Genomic DNA, 20,722 nt, shown 5'->3' on the forward strand with positions numbered 1-20,722 from the left:
GGGGGGTCAGGGGAAAATGAGTTGAACTTACCCGGGGCTTCTAACGGTCCCCCGCAGACATCCTGTGTTGGCGCAGCCACTCACCGATGCTCCGGCCCCGCCTCCGGTTCACTTCTGGAATTTCAGACTTTAAAGTCTGAAAACCACTGCGCCTGCGTTGCCGTGTCCTCGATCCCGCTGATGTCATCTAGAGCGCACAGCGCAGGCCCAGTATGGTCTGTGTCTGCGCAGAACACTCCTGGTGACATCAGCGGGAGCGAGGACACGGGCGTGCAGGCGCAGTGGTTTTCTGACTTTAAAGTCAGAAATTCCAGAAGTGAACCGGAGGCGGGGCCGGAGCATCGGTGAGTGGCTGCACCAACACAGGATGTCTACGGGGGACCATTAGAAGCTCCGGGTAAGTTCAGCTCATTTTCCCCCGACCCCCCTACAGTATCCCTTTAAAGGGGCATTCCAGGTAATATATCTTTGGCTAATTTGTCAATGCCCCACTTCAAGCTCCCTACACCCCCTCGATCCCTGACGCCCAAAACGAATGAGAAACAATGGGACGGCAGAACAGCAGTAAAAAAAAAACAAAAAAGCAATCACCTGAAAAAGACAGCGTTATCATCCATGCAGACCAATCTGTCCGGGCGGATTGTTTCAGTCGTTCATAGCAACAACAAATGATTTCTCCATTTACTACTCGCATGTGGCTAATTACGCACTTCCGGGACTTCAAATGTGCGCATCTGCTAACGACATTGTACACACCTACAGTCCGTGTACTGTTGTTGTGCCATTGTTGAATACAACTGTGCTCCGACATAGTCTGTCGGGGGTGGCTCATTTTCTAATGACGTTGATAGAACATGCGTACAGAGCTCTAGAGAACAGATAGCTTGTACTAGTATCATAAAGCAAGTATACTAGTGCCTTAAAGGACAACTGAATCAAGAGTGAGGCTGTCATATTTATTTCCTTTTAAGCAATACCAGTTGCCAGGGTATCCTGTTGATCCTCTGCCTCTAATAGCCATAGACCCTGAACAAGCATGCAGCAGATCAGGTGTTTCTGACATTGTCAGATCTGACAAGTTTAGCTGCATGCTTGTTTCTGGTGTAATTCAGACACTACTGCATCCAAATAGATAAGCAATACCAGTTGTCTGGCAACTCTGCTGAACAGGAAATAAACATGGCAGCCTCCATATACTTCTCACTTCAGTTGCCTTCTAAAATTGAAGAAAGAAAAAAAAGGAAGCTATAGTAAACTGTTCCCTTAGCAATAAAGTATTACTGAATGTGTTACCCTGCGTTACAGCAGGCTATATACAGTGTACATTGTAAACCAGCTCTCTGCAGTTTGAATTTGGAATGTGATTTTTCTGTGACTGCATTTTGCACTTTTCACTGGATGCTAGGAATAGAAGTAAAAACACACAAGAATGCAGCATGCAGGACTGTTACGATCAGGGAAAATCAGATCGCAATTGCAGTAATGGAAAAGTAACCTCCTGATTTACATAAGTGACTGTTTTTTTGCAATCCGCTGCTGGTAACAAAAACCAGCCCAAAGCTTTTACACAGAGATGCATGTTTATTTTGTATGCATTTTGGTTGCATTAATTTTGTATAAGGCCGGGAGCACACTTGTCCTTCCGTTTTCACAGACATTTTCCGTTCTGCTATCACAGTGCAATCTTATTTTCCATGTGCACATTTTTTTGCGATCCTATGTAATTTTTCAGGTTGCAGCAAAATACACTAATTGTAAAACATGCAATGCATAAAAGCAGAAGAATGTCAACGAACATGAAAAATCCCACAGAGGACCATTGACTTCAATGACAAACAGCAGTGCATGTTTCGCCAGGGGAAAAAAAATATAAATAATTTTGCTCTGCCTAAATTAAAGTGAAAAAACGGCGAAGTGAACTCTAGGGATTTCCTACAGATCAGTGAAGCCACCTATCACACTAAAGAGCAACACAAACACAGAGAGGAGTGAGGCCCAGGTCACATTAGGGTTAAAAAATGGTCCGTTGCCGGATCAGAACGGATGCAAATGGATCCAGTGTTAACCTATGGATCTGTTCACGTCCATCTGTTCAAACAGATCCGTTCCGCGTGATCTACTGAACAGACCGCAAGTTTTCTCCTGATTGAGAGCTGCATGCTCACAACACCAGCACAGAGCATTAGGGAGTCTTGCCCAAGGACTCCTTTCTAAATAGGCACTGGCAAAGCATTTAAAGAATTTGGTTTCCCACTAAAAAAAAAAATGTCAACAATAAGTGGAGAAAAATGTTCCAGTGAAACGGTTTCCCTTTAAAAAAAATGGGAATGCAATGGCTTCTTTTTTCCATGACATAATCTGCATTTCACTGATATCTTAGTATAGTTGAGCTTCATATCTTGTGATAAGATAGAATTGTTGAACGCACATTATAGGAAATATAGTTGGTGATATTCTGACTCGCTTCCAGCAAGGACTTTAGAAACAAGTGGCTATTCTTATGTTTTTCTATAGCTATACAGCTATCCTGTATACTAAAGCACTCCTGTAGTGGAACAGCCAAGCCTAATCCAGTGGTAATGTTGCAGGCTGTGCCCTCTTATCACCAATGAAGCATTGTCAGTTTGTGCAACCTTAGATCCATTTGTATGTGGTGTTGCGGATCCCATACATAGTAATAATGTATTTGAATATAAAATTGCTCATGGGTGTGCAGAAAAAAAGTAAACAGCTCCATGATTAGATGCAAACAAGCAGAAACACTCACATAAATCAAATACATTTAATAATAATTCCTTTTTTTTGTATAGCGCTTTTCTCCTGTCGGATTCAAATTGCTTATGAGGCAGCCAGTAGAGTGCACTCAATATAGGCAGTAGCAGTGTTAGAGAGTCTCGCCCAAAGAACTCCTTACTGAATAGGTGCTGGCTTACTGTACAGGCAGAGCCAAGATTCGAACCCAGGTCTCCTGTGTCAGAGGCAGAGCCCTTAACCATTACACTATCCAGCCACATTTAGGCTGCATTTCTACTTGTGCGGTGCGGAATCGCCGGGAAATCACCGCAGACGAAATCGCATGCGGGTGCGATTTTGCATGCGTTTTTTCCCGCGATTTCGCATGCAATTTCGCATAGGGTAGTAGGTGGGCGATTTTAACCATGTCACTGCCTTTGTAAATTAACATTACCTCCTATGCAAAATCGCATGCGAAATCGCGGGGAAAAACGCATGCCAAAACCGCATGCGATTTCCCTATTAGATACATTGTATGCGATTCACTTAGCGGTGTGCGGGGAGCGAATTCTGACGGCTCTGCCGTGCAGATTTTCCCTGCACACAAAAACGCTCCGCACAACGCACAAGTGGAAACAGGCCCATCCACTTGGATTCGCTATAGTGGAAATGAGCCCTTAAAAAATGGCCATTCTACCAATAGAGATGGAAAGAAGGGGAGCCATTTTAGGAGGATATGAATGGATCCAAAACGTTCTCTTAGAATATAACAAGGTACCTTACAGGTGGGACAGGTGATTTGGGTGGTACCTGGTCATTTGGATGTGGGGCGCGATACATGTAAAAATGGTGGACAGAGGAGGACACCGTCAGTACTGTACCTACATTAACTGGTGAGACATAGGATTCCTGTGCAAGCTGTAATTATTGCATGCAAATCCCTGCATATTGAGCACTTTGCATTTTAATCCAGCTCAAGGGGGCACACACACACAATACAATAAAATGATCTGATTTTATGGCACTTCGATAAAAGCGATGAGTTGTACTAAAAAATTAAAAGCTTTCTTTGTTCAAGAAATCTGATTGAATTTTCCATTTTTTTTTATGTAAGTCAGGCTAGGTTTCCATTTATGCGAAAACGGGCCGATTCCCCTGCCACGAATTCGGATGGAATTTGGCAGTCTATCGAAGTCTAAGCAGAGCATCCGAATTCGTGGCCAGGGAAAAATCTGAGGCCCTGCAGCATAATGATCACCTGCCCGAATCCCATAGCCATGTATAGCGCGAGAGGGATTCAGCTGCGAGACACGTCACAGCTGTGCCGGCATCGCGTCTCGCAAGACGCATGCCGAGAACCATGGAAACGAGTCCTAAGTCGGGATCAGATGATTTTTCTGATCAATGTTTATGGAAATTGAAAAGTATAGGGCAGATTTTCAATTCCTTAATGTATAGACCCAAGTAATTTTTTAAAGCGTTTTTTTTTCATAAGTGGGTGAAAATGGAACACGTGTGTGGTGAATTGGTCAGATTTTTCAAATGCAATTATTGAATTGAAAAGACATTTTAAAAATTGTATTGCGTGTGGCCACATTTACACTGTGCTTACTTGCAGAAGCATTGAAAAGAAAACATTACTCCCAAGTATTGACTGAATGAAGATACAGTACTACGGTGTACTTTATGTGCTTGAGTATGACCATTTCTGATATAGTAGACTTCTGATATAATAAACTACTTTGCCAGGTCCCTTGGATTTTACCATAAAAGGATTCTATTACAGTAATAATATAGGCATAAAAAGCAAATACAGTGACATCAATCAGCTTCAGAGTGTAACTTTCAATAAAGGATCCTGCTGTTTCTGCGGGTTCATAAATCTTGCAACCTAACCTTACTATTCTTGTTTTATCATTGTCACTGGATATCTATGCTATGGTAGCTTCTGGCTGAGCATAAATGACATGCTGAGTGACTGTACTGCGCTAGAGTTGTACTGCCTTAATAATACGGTACATTCTTCTTCCAATAAGCCCCACCCCTATTGTCTGCTTTGTTTTGATTGGTGCAAAATGCTGCTCTGTTACTACTGTATACAAATTGCTGTTACTGCCCACAAAAAAGGACCATGCATTTTGTTCTAATTACCTTCTCCAATGAATCAAAATCAATCAGAAAATACATCCAAAAAATGAAATTCACATTAGTTTATAAAAATAAAAAATGTAAATTCTCAAAAAATCTAATCCTGATCTCTCAGAGGCTCTAAACACCATGTGCCACAAAGATAGCCCATCATTGAAAGTAGAGCTCATGTGTTATACAACAAAAGCCAACTCCGTGAAGGAGAAGAAATCAGGAGTAAATATAATTACACCATAACAAAAAAAAGCGTAAAATCTTAGAAAGAAAAAAATAGCATGTAATGGTTGTTTTTTTTTTTTAAAAAAAGCAGGAAAACAAACTGAATGGGTGAACCAAATTTCAACCCAGAGGTATGTAAGCAAAGCAAACTTTAAGGAAAGTGAACGCTACACAAAACAGAAAAAGAGGAAGTGCAAAGCAGTGTCAGAGCAGCTTCCGCATGTATCTTTGCCTTTTTACTTTACTAGTCGTATTCTTCTTGGAAGTGGAGCACTCCTGCCTTAAGCCTTTACATAACGCGGCAACAATATCCCTGCAACGCTGTAATATGACAGATGGGCTAAACAGTATATAAGGAAACATTTCAGACCAATCTACCAAAGTGCACTCAAATATGATGCTTCGTTTTTAACTGAATGGGAAGACTTATGTAACAATCAGAACAAGGGCAAATATCACTGTCCATGCCTGACAGCACTAGTTCCATTGTACAGTGAAACCTTGGATTGAAGTAACTTGGTTTGTGTGCTTTGCAAGACAAGCTAAAGTTTTTCTGTCGTTTTGACTTGATATACAAGCACTGCACATATACATGCGTCACGTCATCACAACTGAGCCAACGGTTCTTCTCCCTCTGACGCTGCAGAATTGTACTTAAAGAGGAACTGCAGTGAAAATAATGAATAAAATTGCTTATTGTTTTACAATATTCATTTATACATTATTGAATCATTGTTTGCCCGTTGTAAAATCTTTCCTCTCCCTGATTTACATTCTTACATTTATCACAGGTGGTGTGACATCTTTAGTTCTGCCAGGTGATCTGTACAGAATGTTCGTTACTGAGAGTTCTATGCTGAGAGGTTCACAGACCACAAACTGTGAGGACCATGGTCATGACATCACACTGTGGTAGGTGTTTTACCACAGACTCCCCCTGATGATCTATTTGAGAAAAGAAAAAGCTTTCTCGAGGGAAAGGGGGCATCAGCTACTGATTAGGATAAAGTTCAATCCTTGGTTAAATGTTTTTGGATTGTGGACCGAATCATCAGAGTTTCCAGCAATCCTTTTGTGGGAATTGGCTTTGATATAAGAGTGTTTTGGATTACAAGCATGTTTCCAGAATGAATCATGCTCACAAACCAGGATTGCACTGTAAATAAGGAACACGTATTTCTATTCCAGTTCCTAAAGGCTGACAAACACTGAAGATAGTTGGTGAAGAGAGATTTTGGCTCATGTTGACCAATCCTGCCTGGATACTTTGGCTTTCCCAGAAACTGATCAATAACTTCCAGCTGATTTTCAGGAAGAAACTGATTGAAAGTGTAATCAAAGCTGATGAAAATTTTCAGTCAAGCGGCTATAGGTTGATGGTATTGAACTACGTTAGGCAATGGCTTTTGGTAGTCTTACAATCATAAATGCAATTGAAACTGGGTGTTCTCTTAGGTAACATGCGACTTCTGACTGAGTGACAAAACGATTGCTGTATTCATTATTGTGGCTGTATCCCTAGCCTCAGATAACACCTTGCCAGTCTTTTCTCTATGATAGCTTTGGTGCATTTGTTTCTAAAGCTACATACACATGCTTGTATCTCCTTGCTTGAGACAAGTCTGATCATTTCAGGTAAAACTCTTGCATGTGTACAGGTGTCATACAGCACATTGACAACACCTTTTGTGATCTTACCACTAAAACCAAAAGAAAGTTCGACATCAGCACCACTTAAAGTACAAAAATGTCAAATTACATGTTTTAATCTATCATGAATACCAAGACGTAATAAAACACTATAAAGCTTAAATAACCACATCTGCTATCAGATTATGATCAAATTGAGATGTGTATGATACAGGCAAAGTATGAAATGCAGGAATTCTATTGAATACCTAAATAAGGACAGGCAAAGTACAGAATACTTCATATTTCAAACTTGGCAAGCTATAAAATAGAAAGGTAAACCTTTTGTTAGTTTTACTTATTCATGATCAGGATACAGGTTTATGGTATTCTGTACTATTCCTGACTTTCTTTCTGGTTGCATTTATAATGTCCATTACAACAAACGAAATCTACGCAACTATTAAATAGTTCATACTCAATAAGTTAACTCAAATGTAGAATCGATCGCGATCTATCAGTCGATCACAAAGGACTAGAGGGTAGATCGCGATCCGACGCTGAAGACAGGTTATGCACTGATTACTGACAGTACTGCATCAGCCAATAAGGGCAGCAAATGTGTCTGCGGCCGCCCCTTCCTACAGGCAACAGCCAATCAGTGTGGCTGAAACATCCTGTGATGTCACATCCAGTCTGGATGAGGGGACATGTTTCACCAGCGATGTAATGGGTGCAATGGCTAGGTGGTAGATCGCTTTGTTTTGGTAGTCATCAAAGTGGCTCACGGTCTGAAAAAGTTTGGCATCAGCCAATAAGGGCAGCAAATGTGTCTGCGGCCGCCCCTTCCTACAGGCAACAGCCAATCAGTGTGGCTGAAACATCCTGTGATGTCACATCCAGTCTGGATGAGGGGACATGTTTCACCAGCGATGTAATGGGTGCAATGGCTAGGTGGTAGATCGCTTTGTTTTGGTAGTCATCAAAGTGGCTCACGGTCTGAAAAAGTTTGGGCACCCCTGGTATAAACAATACATTTAGGAGTTTTGAATGTGGTAATTTCAGTGACTGGTTATTAGGCACTTTGTAATTACAGAGGCGCCAGTGAAGTATTAAATGTATTAAGAACAGTTTAAATTGAGGGGGGGGGGGGGGGGTTGGGGGTATATTGGTGGACTTACCTCCCCACAGATGACATGACAGTATGTATCATATACAATATAACATTTATTTCTTACTCCAAATATCTGCAACGCGTTTCGTGGGTCCATTGCCTGCTTCCTCAGGCAAAGTACATGATGGAGTAGCTCTAGAGTGTCTATACGGTAGATCTACTCCTTCTTGTACTTTGCCTGAGGAAGCGGGCGTTACACACGCGAAACGCATTGCAGATATTAGAAGTAAAAAATAAATGTGATATTGTACATGATACATACTGTCATGTCATCTGTGGGGAGATAAGTCCACCAATTACCCCCCCCCCCCCCCCCATTTTAAACTGTTCTTAATACAACAGACACGGGATGTGGCCACAGTGGCCAACTGTATGGACAATGGTGCGAAGTGCAAAGCGTGAATGAGGCAATGGACACTGTGATAATACACTGTCAAAGTACCATGTGTATTGGGTTTAGTCACAACGCTTCCTCAGGAGGCGTGGTCGGTGTGGACATGCATCCTTTTAAATGGGTGCATGAACCACACTTCCGCCGTAAGTGATGTAATTGGTATTTATTGTAGAAAGAAATTTGTCTATTTCAAGAATGTAAATATAGTGCTATCTGCTACAAAAGGCGGCAGGATATATAACCACCAAATACAGTATAAGTTAGCAATACAAAACCCATGTGTTGCACTGAAAAATAATGTGCAACTTAAAGACCTAGAATATGAATAATTAGATAACATCAAAATAAATCTCATTAATAAAGGCCACTTTCACATTGGTGCGGTGCATCGGACAACATAATGGCTAACACGATACAATGATATTGTAATGGCATGTTCACATTGATGCGTTAACAGAGTGATGCGACAGAATCTGTTGCCATAAGGCGATACATGCTGCGGTACCGCATAACATGCGCGTTAACAGTCTGTGTCCCTGGCTGCAGTTCTGCAGTGTCCTGCTGTCCCCTCTGTAATGGCCTGCCCCTCCGTAGTAGCCTGCACAGAATGTTCCCAGCCACAGGAGCGTCACCGTGAGTGGCACGTGCATGCACATAAGCCGCCGACCCCACTGGGTCAGTGGCCGCTATGGAGGAGACAGCCAGAGACTTGGTAACTGCAGTGTGGGACATAGAGACTTCTAGGGGCTGTAAGAAACCGCAGGTAGGTAAAGATGCACTTATACTTTTCGCTTCATATATCCTTTAAGAAAGCAACTGTGGTTTCCCATGATGCATCACACCTGAATATGCAAATTATCTCTTTATGCCGCTGAAAGCCAGGCACGTATAAAGAACCATTGGTTTATAGTGAACCTGCAGCTAATAAATTTTACAGAGCCACACCAACCCAACATATATACAGCCTGTTTCATATTTATTGGTACTAATCGGTGCCTGGCAGGGATTGCTGTGGCTGTATGGGATAGGGGTTGGACCAGTACTAAGGAATACCCAGATAGCTCATGGTGACCCAAAACCACCTGGAATGTATAAACGGCTAAAAGCCCTCTATTAATAAGCAATGCAAAATGTAAGTTTGCCTTCTTAAAACAGAAGGTATTCCAAAAGTTGGTAATCAATAAATGAAGAAAAAAATGTTGACAGTTACGTATTTTAGGTATATTTACATTTAAAAAAATATGTAAAAGATGTTATTTAAATACCAAAAAGTTGGAGAATAGCCTATTGTCAGGTTTACAAACAGATGGCAGACATCAGTGTTAGCGAGTTGGCAGGAAGCTATGAAAAGGACCAGACTGCATGGCACACTGCCCTCTAATGTCCAGCATACCTGAATCCTGACTGCTAAACAATCATCTCACTGCTTACCATTCTTCTACACAACCCTGCAGGCAGACAAAACCATGTTCAACTAAAAATCAATATTGTTTAAACATTAAATGATATGTATGGCTTCGTTGTTATGGCGACGCAAAGCAAATGCAGTCAGTCCGATAAGCACAATAGCTTACGTGCAATTATTCATCGAATTATCACTTGAAAAAACAGGAATTAAAATCTTCAAAGCAGCACATGACACCGAAGACATTCCCAGTGTCTCAGTTATGGTTTTCTCTATGCAAACATGGTTGGAGAGGCTCCATGCCTCCAATGGTTTTCTCTCTATTAAAAGCAACCCTTTTGGTTCCACGTAAGTGAAACATTAACTAGCGGTCAATAAAGAACACAAGTGGTGTTACTGCACTGACTGTCTACAGTGAGAATTTACAGCAGCACATATACAACAGAGGTAGTTGCAGCCTAAGCTCTCCTCAGGGGAAACTACTTCAAAATGTCCAGTCATGTGGGAGAATTTAAAAGAAAAAGGAATTTTTTTTCTAAACCTTTACCTGTATAGAAACACAACTTTTTAGTCTCCTGTCTACAGATCTCCTTTAGAAAATGATTGCAATATCTGTCTGTCTATGGTACGATCCCAACTTCTTCTATCGATTTCTATCTGATTGCATTATTATATGTCTGTTTGTAACATACCATACCCTGTTATCTGACTATGGGACATTCTTGGTTTTAAATTTGTCAACCTCTGATCTTTGGTTCCATTCCACTAGTTCCCAGCTTTTGGCCTTATCTAGGTCTTGGCCTTAAATTAACATATAATTTATTGCCTTGCCAGCTGTTTATGCAGTGTTCTATGCTGTGTTTGATCTGTGAGTTAAATTTCTGTCCAGCCCCATACAGTCTCCTTTAAATTCCAGCCTACAAGGCTGAGACTCCCATTCAAACACTTCACCATCTCACCTGCATTCAGTCTGTTAATTAAGATGCTGGCAGCCTGTTTGCATATAGCTAGCATAGGAGGTCAATTTTGACCACTGGTCAGTTGTGAGCATCTGAACTCAAAGTGCATCTTTAACTCTAAGTGTAAAGAAAATACAACGACCAAAATTAGACCAGAATTGGAACAGAAGGAACTGCCAGAAAACTGCTTCTCTGGTTAGTTGCAAAAATGTTTAATCTGGTGTTTACTATCTGCCTGCTCTCCACAGCCATCCTCAAATCTCTCCACACACTACATCCCCCTGCTGTCAGCAATATGCTGTACATTTCCCCATCCCTCCTATCCACTCCACAGCTCGCCTCTCATGAGATTTTCTTATACTTATAACCTCACCTTCCATGTCACACTACGTCTAAATATAAGTCTACACCGCAACTTCTGCCCCGCTATATCTGCCTACTCCTCCTCCTTGTTGCTGGGGACATTTCACCTAACCCTGGACCCCCACTCCCTCCTGCTAATCACACTGTTTGCAATAAATCAAATTTCCCTCCCTCTTACTGTAATCTTATTAATATTCCACTCCTTCCCCCTACACCCCCTCCGATCTCGGCTGCCCTCTGGAATGCCCGCTCAGTCTGCAACAAACTGCCCTTTATCCATGATCTTTTCATTTCCAACGCTTTCACATTCTTTGGGATCACTGAAACCTGGCTGACCCCTTCTGACACAGTCTCACCTGCCACCCTCTCCTATGGAGGTTTCCGCTTTAGCCACACTCCTAGTGGCGGGAATAAACATGGTGGTGGTGTGGGCATTTTCCTCTCAGATAAATGCTCCTTCAAGCCTCTCACTCCTATTCCCTCTCTCTCCCTGCCATCCTTTGAAGCCCATGCAGTCAGACTATACTCTCCCTTGAACCTCCAAATTGCAGTTATTTACCGCCCTCCAGGCCCTGCTTCTGTTTTCTTGGATCATTTCTCTGCCTGGCTTCTCCAGTTCCTATCCTCTGACATCCCTACCATCATCATGGGTGATTTTAACATTCCTATTGACACCAATAACACTGTCTCCAAAAAACTTCTATCACTCACTTCCTCCTATGGCTTGTCTCAGTGGTCCTCTACCTCAACCCACACTGATGGCCATACGCTTGACCTTGTATACACTCGTCTCTGCTCTGTCACTGACTTTACTAATGATCCACTACCACTCTCTGACCATAACCTGCTTAGCTTCTCTCTCTCCTCCTCTTTTCCTACCACCCTGGCACAAGCACGCTCACATACTCGAAGAAACTATCGCAATCTAGACATTCAAACTGTCTCTGATGCTCTGGCACCTCTCCTCACCCAATCCCTCACTGACCCAGACTCGGCTGCTATACACTACAACAGCTCCATTACAAAAGTCATGGATGACTTCACCCCCCTCGTCAATGCCCGCCCTCACCGTGTCTGTCGCCAACCCTGGATGACCAAAACCACTAAACAGTTAAAAAGATGCTCTAGAGCAGCTGAACGGCGCTGGAGGAAAAGTAACACAAGTGAGGACTTCATCTTATATAAAATTGCCTTGAACAACTTCAGAAACACACTCTGTGGCAAAAAAGTCCTATTTTTCTTCCCTAATATCCGCCCATTTACACAATCCAAAACGCTTGTTCAGCACCTTCAACTCAGTTCTCCATCCCCCTCCTCCTTCATCTTGCTTATCAGCTGAAGAATTTGCAACATACTTCACTGATAAAATTGACAAAATCAGAAGTGAATTCTCCATGCAGCCCTCAAATCCCACCTCCACACCTCTCATTGACCAGGGCTGTGGAGTCGGAGTCGTGGAGTCGGAGTCGTGGAGTCGGGCAATTTTGGGTGCCTGGAGTCGGAGTCGGGAAAAAATGCACCGACTCCTAATGGATTTGTAAAAACAATGGTGCATGAGCCAGCCTGGGGCCCCGGGAACTCTCACTGCCCGGGGCCCCAGAACCAGCATCTAACACCATATGTGAGCGCAGCCAAAACCTTGGAGCTGCCACCTCCAAGGCCTGTCTCCTACTGCTCTAAAACTTACCAAACACACAATTGGAGAACCTCACTCCCAAACAGTTCTCTGCTGCTTTATAAAGCCTGCAGGCTGCTTATAAGCCAATGAGAAGTGCACACATAATACACCTAGCTTGCAGTGATAATCAAGCAAAAGCTGAGCAAGTCAGCCAATTAGTAGGAGAGGGCTTCAGTTGCATATAGACAATGGCTATATGACCAGCAGGGGGCACCAGCGTGCATGAATATCCTGCACGCTGGTGCCCCCTGCTGGTCATATAGCCATTGTCTATATGCAACTGAAGCCCTCTCCTACTAATTGGCTGACTTGCTCAGCTTTTGCTTGATTATCACTGCAAGCTAGGTGTATTATGTGTGCACTTCTCATTGGCTTATAAGCAGCCTGCAGGCTTTATAAAGCAGCAGAGAACTGTTTGGGAGTGAGGTTCTCCAATTGTGTGTTTGGTAAGTTTTAGAGCAGTAGGAGACAGGCCTTGGAGGTGGCAGCTCCAAGGTTTTGGCTGCGCTCACATATGGTGTTAGATGCTGGTTCTGGGGCCCCGGGCAGTGAGAGTTCCCGGGTCCCCAGGCTGGCTCATGCACCATTGTTTTTAATTATTGTAGTATCCCATGCAGTTTAGTTAGGAGGGGGGCAGATGAGAGGGAATATCCTGCACGCTGGTGCCCCCTGCTGGTCATATAGCCATTGTCTATATGCAACTGAAGCCCTCTCCTACTAATTGGCTGACTTGCTCAGCTTTTGCTTGATTATCACTGCAAGCTAGGTGTATTATGTGTGCACTTCTCATTGGCTTATAAGCAGCCTGCAGGCTTTATAAAGCAGCAGAGAACTGTTTGGGAGTGAGGTTCTCCAATTGTGTGTTTGGTAAGTTTTAGAGCAGTAGGAGACAGGCCTTGGAGGTGGCAGCTCCAAGGTTTTGGCTGCGCTCACATATGGTGTTAGATGCTGGTTCTGGGGCCCCGGGCAGTGAGAGTTCCCGGGGCCCCAGGCTGGCTCATGCACCATTGTTTTTAATTATTGTAGTATCCCATGCAGTTTAGTTAGGAGGGGGGCAGATGAGAGGGAATATCCTGCACGCTGGTGCCCCCTGCTGGTCATATAGCCATTGTCTATATGCAACTGAAGCCCTCTCCTACTAATTGGCTGACTTGCTCAGCTTTTGCTTGATTATCACTGCAAGCTAGGTGTATTATGTGTGCACTTCTCATTGGCTTATAAGCAGCCTGCAGGCTTTATAAAGCAGCAGAGAACTGTTTGGGAGTGAGGTTCTCCAATTGTGTGTTTGGTAAGTCCTAATGAATTTGTAACTAATTAAAATACAAAATATGATAAAATGTTCTATTTCTCAGATAATAGTCATTAAAAATAATGTATATATACAGTATATATACAGTAATAGCTGTGCTTAGTCCACAAAAATGAAATAAACCAATCAAAATTAGTTACTTGTGCTGCTTCAATAAAGCAGTCCCCGTATTTTTAAGGTCAGATATACATATCTGATTGTGACTGTATATATGATGTGTACACAGGAATCTCTTTTATATACTAAATAACATCTATGCTGTAAGAATAAAGCCTGATGTGTAGCTGTGTCACTAATAGAGATGGTCAATGAGATGGAAATAATTATGCACTGATGCTGATTTATGTAAATGTATGCACTCCCTTTGCTGATGAAATCAAATAATTTGATATGTTGTTAAAATTTGGTTTGGTGACTACAAATTAAATGGTACCTGAGACGGATGAAAAGTAAAGTTTTATACATACCTGGGGCTTCCTCCAGCCCCCTTCAGGCTAATCAGTCCCTCGCTGTCCTCCACCACCCGGAACTTCTGATATAAGTCCAGGTAATTCAGCCAGTCAGCGCTGTCCAGCCGCATGCCGCTCCCACAGCCAGGAACATTCTGCACCTGCCCAATAGTGCTGCACAGGTGTAGTATGCTCCTGGCGGCGGAGTGTGTGCATGCGCACTATGCCCGACTGGCTCAAGTACCTGGACTCATAGCAGAAGATCCAGGTGGTGGAGGAGGACAACGAGGGACTGATTATCCTGAAGGCGGCTGGAGGAAGCCCCAGGTATGTATAAAATTTTAATTTCATCTGTCTCAGGTTTACTTTGTTACACAGTAGTACTATACTCTACATATGCACTCCCCACAGAGCTGCAGGGAATCCACTGAGAATGCTGTGCACATTGAACTTCTCGGCCTTTTGGCTAAGATCAAGTGTAGTATCTGTTCTTGAAATTTTTGGGGGGACCTGGAGGGATGGCACTGTGGCAGGGTGTCCTTCCTGGTCGTAATTCCCAGGGGTTGATTGAATGGATCTATACCATGGTCGAGGCTGAATGGCTGAGGGCTTTGCTTAGGCGTACTGCCCCTGGAAGTGGCGCTCCAGGTGCACCTGAAAAAACCTGAGATGTGGCAGATCTCAGGCGGAAGTAGGGTGCTTTGGTCTGTACTGCCCATATGCATCGCCAACTAACGCAGCTCCCCGGCCTTTTGGCTAGGGAGAGTGCGGAATTTTTATCACTCCGGCCGCAAGGTCGGGGCCAGCTTGCTGGCACGGGGACTTCGGTTCCCACCCGGCTCCCTCTCGGGGGAGCCACCCAGACCATGTGGACACGGTTGCCACATGGCCAGGCCCTTTGGGTAACCACTGGGCGCAGTAGGGGTCCTCCTCGGAGGACCCCAGGATCCTTCAACCCCTCGGGTGTTGGAGGATGCCACCCCCTGAGCCGAAGGCAAAGGGGGAAGGTTCCCTTCGGGGAACAACCGGAAGGGCCCTGCAGCATTGTGGGGCCCGTGGCTACTCGTGCACGTTTTGTGGGGGTGCTTTAGGGCACTCACGCTTTTTCCGTGCACGGGGCTAATAGCCTTGCTTACCCGGGACCTCTGTTGCATGCAACAGGGGCCAAGAAAGCTTAAAAAAAAAAAAAAAATACATGCAGAATTAAGCCATTATTTATCTGCTAACTCCCTACTTGATCAGTTCCAGTCCGGCTTTCGCTCTAACCACTCCACGGAAACAGCCCTTACCAAAGTGGCCAATGACCTTCTTACAGCCAAATCCAAAGGTCAATTTTCCATACTCATCCTTCTTGACCTGTCATCAGCATTTGATACTGTCGACCACACCTTACGCCTACAAATACTTTCAAATGTCGGAATAAAGGGCCTTGCTCTCACATGGTTATCTTCCTACCTCTCTGGACGGTCCTTCACAGTCTCCTACTCAGATCAGATCTCTTCTCCTCATGGTTTGTCTGTCGGGGTTCCCAAAGGCTCTGTCTTTGGTCCCCTCCTCTTTTCCATCTACATGCATGGTCTTCGTGATTTAATCAACTCATTCGGGTTTCAATACCACCTCTATGCAGACGATACACAACTGTACCTCTCTGCCCCAGACCTTAACTCCCTCCTTAAATATGTTCCTGACTGCTTGTCTGCTATATCCTACTTCATGTCCTCTCGCTTCCTAAAACTTAATATGAGTAAAACAGAACTAATAATTTTTCCACCGTCTCTGTCCACCTCCCTGCCTGAAGTTACAATAAATGTTAATAACACTCCCATAACTTCAGTTCCCAAAGCTCGGTGCTTGGGGGTGATATTCGACTCATCTCTCTCTTTTATTCCACATGTTCACTCCATAACCAGCTCCTGCCATCTCCAACTCAAAAACATATCTCGCATCCGTCCCTTTCTCACTCAAGACACAACTAAAATGTTAACACATGCTCTCATAATTTCTCGTCTGGACTACTGCACCGTACTACTTTGTGGACTACCGTCTAACAAACTGGCCCAGCTCCAGTCGGTACTGAACTCAGCTGCTCGTCTCATTCATCTTTCTTCTCGATCCTCCTCTGCTGACCCTCTTTGTCAAGCTCTTCACTGGCTGCAAATTAACCAGAGGATTCAATTCAAACTCCTAACCCTAACCTACAAAGCTCTCCACAATCTCTCTCCCCGGTACATATCCTCACTAATCTCCAGATACAAACCCAATCGCAATCTCAGATCGGCACATGATCTTCTGTTGTCCTCCTCTAGAATCATCTCCTCACATTCACGTTTACAAGACTTCGCACGCGCTTCACCCCTCTCTGGAATGCCCTCCCACAACACATCTGTCACTCGCCAACCTTTGTTACCTTTAAACGCTCTCTAAAAACACACTTGTTCCGACAAGCATATGCTCTATCTTAGGCCACTTCCCTTTGTACTAAGACCACATTGCACTCCTACTAGGTATCCTAAAACACAAAGCCTCTATATATTTGCTGCATACTACCCCTCCTCCTGTTCCCCCCCCCATTCCCTTTAGATTGTAAGCTCGCAAGGGCACAAGGGCAGGGCTCTCTCCCCTTTTGTGTCTTGGTAACCATTATACATTTTATTTATTATGTTAATTTTATCACTGTGATTACCAATTCGATAATTTGTATTTTGTATCATTCTTTGTATTTTGTCACTAATTATGTATCTTGTATATTGGTGTACACTATCGTCTGTATTATGTACCCCATGTTTGTTTCTTACTTTGTACAGCGCCACAGAATATGTTGGCGCTTATAAATCAATAATAATAATAATAAAATGATTCACCTGAATCTTGCTTCAGCTGACCTGACCTGCCAGCAAAGAATCACCTCCCAATGTCAGGGCTCCAGGAGGCATCTGAATGTGCAGATTAGCGAAGAGTGAAGAGGGTGTATTCAATACGGCTTTGAAAGGACTCCAAACTGAAGCTGGAAATATGTAATTGATGCAAGTCTCTGTACATGTTGTTTGGCTGTCATTGCCATTTAAATGACTTCTGTATAAGCACATAATAAAAACTGGTCATAAACATTTGTCACAAGGGCACTTATGGTGCCTGCTGTAATGTAGCACCACTACTTGATGTTTGTGACTGTTCTACCCAGGGGCCTTTAAATGGGAGTTCCCAGCAGTTTTGGGGAGCTGTCTACTTTTGACAATTTCTGGCTTCCTGACTTTTTAGTATTCCAGCGCATGTCCCAATAACTAACACTCTCACAGTGCAGACTCCAGTCACTGCTGGGGTCACAGTGCAGATCCTAGTCATTTCTAATGTCACAGTGCAGACTTCAGTCACTGGACCCAACTGACATGTACCCATCCCATGCATCCACTTGGACCCAGGAAAGGCCCTGTCTAATTAATGTGTCACTGCAGTAAAACTAAAGCATGTAGGGACGGGATGGAGGTGCAAAACATTTTACTTTGTGCTTTGAGCAGACTTCCTGTCCAATGCCACAAAACACAGAGATGGGAATTCTGTACTATCTTTCACACCAAACTGTATACTGTTGCCATGGATTCCAACAAACGTTATATGAGCAGCAGGCTGTAGTTGAAAGACTATATTGGTTACAAAATTGCTTATGTATAGTGATGAAAGGATACAGATTTCAGTACTTGAGTGCAGTTACCCTTTAAAATTCTTCTTTTCCCTCTGCAAGTTAAAAAAGACCAGCCAAAATCTGCTTCTTACTAATAGCAACACAGATATTGTGCCCGGATCACAAAAGTCTGCATCAGTGTAGGAAACATTGTCTTACCCATAGTTGACTCCCTCATACTGACTATCACAAAATGAACAATATAGATTCCCTTTCTTTATGGTTTCCCTCATGTGGATCAGTGTAAAATAAATGATTTGGAAGATGTCTCTACGTCTTCCTTTTCTGCAAATATATTGACTTGCTATGTACTGGTATATATGGTTTGTCCACAGATATGCACAAATAAAACACTTAGATAGGCATCTCTTACATGGTGCAGTAAAACTCTGACCACAAATGAAGAAAAGTGCGAAAAACAGGAAACTGCGACCTTTAGTAAGCTTGTATATCTCTTTTCTACTATCACAGTTTCTTGGACCAGCACATCAAAAACAACAAATAACCTCAGGGTATAAACAACACAATGGCCACTTCCTGTGGTCTCCCACTTCATAGCTAGGCAGACTTTGCTCAGTTTCAGGTTGTGAACATGCTTCTGAGTGAGTGGAGTCCCACCTTACAAACACAGGGGAGAACTCTGAGCACGATGCTGGTGTGCAAACAATGGGAAAATCACATTCCATGTTCTAGAATTCCAAGATGAAGGAAAAAGGAGTAAACTGCTGAACTGACACTGATAATACAGAGAGAGAGAAAAAAAGTGTGGTAATCTCTGCATTAGGAGAGTGTTTTTGCTCTATTCATAAACTTATGCACTTAAGTTCTTTTGAGGTTGCATCATAAGAGAAAAAGTCACACAGATTTTATTTCTCATGGCTCATTATACAGTCCATGTGTGGTGAATGTCAGCTTGACAGACTGGACCAAACAAGGATCACACTTGGAAAAGAATGCATGCAAAGAGTGCAGGGGGAGCTTATTATTATTTAGCATTTATATAGCGCCAACATCTTCCAAAGCGTTGTACAGAGTATATTGTCTTGTTACTTAAAGAGAAACTCCGACCAAGAATTGAACTTTATCCCAATCAGTAGCTTATACCCCCTTTTACATGAGAAATCTATTCCTTTTCACAAACAGACCATCAGGGGGCGCTGTATGGCTGATATTGTGGTAAAACCCTTCCCACAAAAAAATTCTGAGTACGTACTCTTGGCAGTTTCCGGTCTGGGAACCTTGCTGCATTATGGGAAATAGCTGTTTACAGCTGTTTCCAACTGCCAAAAAAGCAAGCAGCATCTACATCACCTGCCAACAGTAAAAATGTCACCATGTAATAAATGTCAGAATGTAAATCGGGGATTTAAAAGATTTTACAATGGGCAAACACTGACTAAATCATTTATACATAATTATTGTAAAAATGAAGCACTTTTTTATTACATTATTTTCACTGGAGTTCCTCTTTAAGTGTCCTTCAGAGGAGAGCACAATCTCATCCCTACCATAGTCCTATGTCTATGTATGTATGTTTTGTGTAGAGTATGTCTCCTAGCAGCTGCCTAACTACAAATCATGCCCCCCCCCCCCCCCAGCAAAACTTTGATGGGGTCCTCCAATGCTCAATCTCTTACACTTGCCCTACCCTTGGTGACCCAAACAGCAAGGGTCATAAAACAAGTGTGGACATTGTACCCATAACAAGTGTAGCCACAAAGACAACTGATCTGAAGGTTTTACCCCTTTATCTGAGGGCGTGAAGTAGCAGTTGGGGCCTTCTCACAGCTCTGAGCCCCCTGAAACCGCTCCTGCATCGTAGTAAGGGGAAGCCAATTAACTTAGTGCCCTGACTGGGATTTGAAGCAGGGGACACAGCACTGCAAGGCGAGAGTGCCAACCATTACGCCACCATTATGCTCAGAAACACACCTTTCACCAGTAGCACACGCCCAAGTGATATAAGATGACCTGACTGCATGCCACATCCAGAGCCATCCACAGCCTTAAGCAGTACAAGCACTTCCTGCATGCCACATAAGAATGACTAATCATTATTGATCATTTATATAGTACCATCATCTTCTGGGGCTCATTCTTTACCGCAGGAAAACCAGTTCCAGGGTCACTACCGCACACAAGAAGGCTCGTCCAGGAGATCCCCAAGCAGCTTCTCTATTAGTGTGTGCTACTGGCACAGAATGGCCCAGAGTCACCCTTCACACCTCTTCATCCAGCAGCAGGACGCAGGATTCTTCACCACAGAGGGGTTCTGCATTGTTATTGAGGCAGAGTTACAAAGATAAGTCTAATGTAGATAGCAAATATTGTATATTTTGAGGGCTAGTGAGGTTGGAGGAGGTTAGTGGGCCAGGGGTGGGCATTGCCAGGGGTGGGCATTGCTCTATATATTAGGTTAGGCTTGGTTTATTGGGAAAGTATTGGGTGAGAATAGGTTTGAAGACTGGGAGATTAGAGTTAGGCATCATGTAAAAGGTGGGGGCTAAGTTTACTGGGGAAAGGTGATTGTTAGGGTTAGGCATCAGGCAGGGAAGGGGTTAAGGTTGGAGGTAGCAGCAAGGA

The 20,722-nt window shown here is 43.3% G+C and overlaps 1 protein-coding gene and 1 pseudogene across 3 annotated transcripts in view; one reads left to right on the forward strand and one right to left on the reverse strand.

The window, feature by feature from the left end:
* GNAL (G protein subunit alpha L) overlaps nt 1-20,722 on the reverse strand; it is a 378,207-nt gene that overhangs the window by 131,792 nt on the left and 225,693 nt on the right. The gene's annotated exons all lie outside the window — the stretch shown is intronic.
* Nucleotides 14,907-15,038, forward strand: LOC137520053 (U2 spliceosomal RNA; annotated as a pseudogene).

The sequence above is a fragment of the Hyperolius riggenbachi genome, chromosome 5 (genome assembly GCF_040937935.1).
Source record: "Hyperolius riggenbachi isolate aHypRig1 chromosome 5, aHypRig1.pri, whole genome shotgun sequence".
Taxonomy (NCBI): Eukaryota; Metazoa; Chordata; class Amphibia; order Anura; family Hyperoliidae; genus Hyperolius; species Hyperolius riggenbachi.